Source organism: Danio rerio, chromosome 21, assembly GCF_049306965.1.
Source record: "Danio rerio strain Tuebingen ecotype United States chromosome 21, GRCz12tu, whole genome shotgun sequence".
Taxonomy (NCBI): Eukaryota; Metazoa; Chordata; class Actinopteri; order Cypriniformes; family Danionidae; genus Danio; species Danio rerio.
The window spans coordinates 32,554,601-32,558,472 of NC_133196.1; the positions used below are offsets into that span (position 1 = coordinate 32,554,601).

General features: G+C 38.4%; 1 protein-coding gene across 2 annotated transcripts in view; it reads right to left on the minus strand.

Annotated features, from left to right (window-relative positions):
* The window catches only part of LOC101882892 (probable E3 ubiquitin-protein ligase HECTD4), a 63,855-nt gene extending 60,549 nt beyond the window's left edge, over window positions 1–3,306 (minus strand). Inside the window, exons 1-3 of one of the 2 annotated variants that reach the window (XR_012397235.1) lie at window positions 3,024–3,306; window positions 1,283–1,488; window positions 132–311 (exon numbers count right to left, since the gene is read on the minus strand). The gene's annotated coding sequence lies outside the window, so the exon portion shown is untranslated. Of the gene's footprint in view, window positions 1–131; window positions 312–1,282; window positions 1,489–3,023 lie in introns of those variants that run through there. The other variant, XR_012397234.1, reaches the window with a different exon arrangement.
* Window positions 3,307–3,872: the final 566 nt, after the last annotated feature.

Consider the following 3,872-nt stretch of genomic DNA (forward strand, 5'->3'; position numbering starts at 1 on the left):
GCTTAATTAACTGGTTTAGGTGTGTCTAATTAGGGTCGGAGCTAAACTCTGCAGGACACCGGCCATCCAGGATTGAGTTTATACACTCCTGGTTGTATAAACTCAGAGCAAATTAAAGAAGCATATCTCACCTAGCAGCTCCACGACCTGAATGAGCACAGAAGTGGGCACCGTGTCCAGCTCATCCTCAGAGCGCTTTATGGTTTCTCCTACACTGTAGGTTAGCAGCTGTTCAGCGAAGGCCATCGCCAATGGAAACTCAAGAAGCAACGAGTGCAACACCAGCACTGCTCCAGTAGGGGGAGACACGCCTGTGGACAGAAATATAGATATAAGCTAAAGTCAGCAGGAATGGTCTTAATGAATCTGATTGTTCACTTAGAGAATGCAAAATAATGCAGATCACTGTTAAAATAAAATAAATGTACAGTGGGGAAAATAAGTATTAAACACGTCATGTTTTTCTAAAGGAGCTGCTGACATGGAATTGAACCAGATTTTGGTAAAAACCCAAACAATACAAACATAAACAAAACCAAAAAATATGAGTTTTGTGTAATAACAATGAAATGACACAAGGAGAAAGTACTGAACTGTTGAAACGTATTTAATACTTTATATAAAAGGATTTTTTTGGTGATCGCAGCTTAAAGACGCCTCTCACATGGAGACTGAAGCCTCATGTGTTGCTCAGGTGTGAGTTTCTCATAAACTTCAACAGAGTGTCAAAATCTTGATGCGTCTGTGGGTCTCGTCTATTAAATCTGAGCTTTATTTTGTGTTTTCTATTGAATTTGGTTCAGGTGATTGGCTGGGCCATTCTACAGCTTGATTGTCTTTCTCTGAAAGCATTTGAGAGTCTCCTTGGCTGTGTTTTGGATCACTGTCTTGCTGAAATGTCCACCCTGGTTTCATCTTTATCCTCCTGCTAATGTAGATGTTGGACTGAAGCAGCTGATGTTCATTTACACTGAGGAAGGGCAGAGGGTTGCTAAAGAACTACTGAGAGATTTCAGCTGCTGTCTGGGCTTTCCAAGTCTTTCTACACCCCATTTCTTCATGTGTTCGATTATTTTCCCTGTGTTGTTTCATTTTATTGCACATCATTTAATGAATAAAGGAATTGGTTTTATTTTCTTTGTATATATGGATTTCTTTAGTTGTTACCGACATGCAGTGAACATTTCAAGTCTCCAGCACCGTTAGAAATATGATTTCTGAGAAAAATGGTGACGTGTTCAATACTTATTTTCCCCACTGTATGTAAGAGATTGTGACGTGCCCAATTTGTCGTGCACTTTGTCGGTGGGGATGATGATGCTGGGATACTGGTTGGCTGTGGGTTGAGAAGTGAGGCCGGTGTTGGACAGAGAGGCGTCCAGCGGGAAACACACGGCCCCCATCAGGTTCAGCTGGCCATTACGCTGCACTTTATGACTGAATCCATACACCATCACTCGAGTCCATGGAGCTTTGAACAGAGAGGAACTAAGAGAGAGAAAAAATTTAATTAGCATTATCAAATATTTGTACAGGCGGTTCATTCCGCTGTGGCGACCCCAGATTAATAAAGGGACTAAGCTGAAATGAATGAATAAATGAATATTTGAACACAAAATGTTCTTAACACAGGAACTACTGTAATGGCCATAGCGATCATTCTTACCTTTCTCATATTGAACATCACATTCATTCCTATAACTGTGCATTCACACCGAAAAAGGTGGTGAGAACGTCAAAGGTCGCCATTGCAGCATATCATATCATATCAGTTACATTACCACATAAAACATGCTTTCTAGAAGATGTTGCAAACTTTTTATCAAATTCAATAAACAATGGAAGATCAAGTTTGTGGTGTGGCTTTGCTTCACTTAATTTTTCAACGTGTCCATATGTCTGAAATATCCTGAAGCAGCAATACTGTTCTGTATTGTCGCTGGAGATTGTCGCTTTTTTAAAGAAAAATAAATATATATATATCATTGATGCACATCAGAAACTCGCCAGTAACTTTTTTAATGTATGTACCTGTAAGAAAAACATTGGAAATAATTGGAAATCTGGCATAATAATCAAAGCCTTGGGAACAAGTGTGGTCGGAACCAAAGTTCATAGATTGTTTTCTGGACTCTTCTCAATCGGTGAATTTCTACATTCTGATTGCTTGCCGCCGAACCGCGTCATTGCTCATTACCATAAAGTTGACTTGATTTCAAAGCTCCAACCCTCACAGTAATGCAAAAACAGTAATTACACAGCGTATAATTCATATTATTTATCAAACTGTCCATTGATTTATCAAACTGCCCATTGGTATAATATTAATGTTGTATCGAAATTAGCTCCGTTTATGAATATTAATAATCAATAATAACGGGTTATTATTAATTATTAATATTCCGGCTCACCCATCTGTCAATTTGGTTATATATATATATATATATATATATATTTATGATTCTGCCCCCCTCGTCCAAGTGCACTCTGAGATTATGAATATTTATTATCAATAATAATTTATAATAATAATAATTATAATAATTATTATTGTTAATTTGAGCAAATACATATAACCAGACCTCGCCCGCTTGCCTGAGCGGACTCTGTAATAATCTATTTACTTAGAAAGGGAATTATTACTACTTCTTGTGAAGTAGATCAATCATTTAAAAGTTTTGATTAACTTATTATAGCTTGTAGCAAGGAATCAATCGTTTCAGTCACTTTTTCTGTGAGGCAAACAATACAATCCAACGTGATTATAAGAATATTTATTGACTAGTCTGACATATAACAAACAAACGCACAAACATAGAACAAACGTATACTGAAGATATATAGGCTATATATGGATCTATAGAACATATAAAAAACAAAAAGAAACAGAAAAGCAAGGAATTAGAGAGTTTAGGTAAAAGAATGGCAAATCTACCTCAGTTCCACACAACTATTCAGGACCACCAAGATTACAAAAGACACATTTTTGATGAGGGGCACAGGCTTAACGCATAACCAAATACCTGGAGTTTTAGGATTTTTCTGTCTCTCTCTTTTTGCGAGTTTCTTCCGATGCACTCGGGTACGGAGTCCTTTGATGTCCTTTCTTGATGCGTGGAGTTTGCAATGCAGGTCGGAGGATACACGATCGCAACTTTAAACTGAGTTTTACTTTGCTGAAAAAATAAGAAAACGTGGGCTCGGACGAGCCATGCAGTTACAGAAATGCGGTTTGCCCCCTCAAATGGGCAGCTGGGTTTTAAACTGTGGTGGCATGTCAACTACTGACTGACCAATGGTCTCCTGGCAAAGTTTGAGCGGGAGATTTTCTTTGTCTCTGGACCGCTAATATGCAAAATAAGGGTCCGCCCGAAAGCATGCGAAGAGACATTAACTCAGAGCATTAAATCATTTAGGCTGTATAGATTATGATCACGCGCTACGCATCATGTGTTGTAAAATGGCAGGAGAAACCTAACGGTATTAAACACGACAGTTTTAAGAAATACATCAACATGATTCACACATTCTTAGCTGGTATAGTGTCTTAAAAAGGGCACGAGAGAGAGATTCACATGATAGAAACGTCCTAAATGAAATACAAAGTTTACAAACACATAACATTTACTTTAGGGCTGATTCAGGATTTCTGAGTCCATTTCAGCGTCGGGAGCCTTGTGTGTGTCCCTGTGTGTCTCGGGAGGAAAGGGGGACAGGAATGTCTTTTTTAGTTTAAGCAACCATCTCTGGCCTACCTACCCCAACCTCCCAGCAATGCAAAAACTGTAATTATTGTTGTACAGTGTCATAAAAATGATGCTATATAAATGTAGGTATCCACAGCTGTATCCCTTACTGTGCTCTTAACTCAC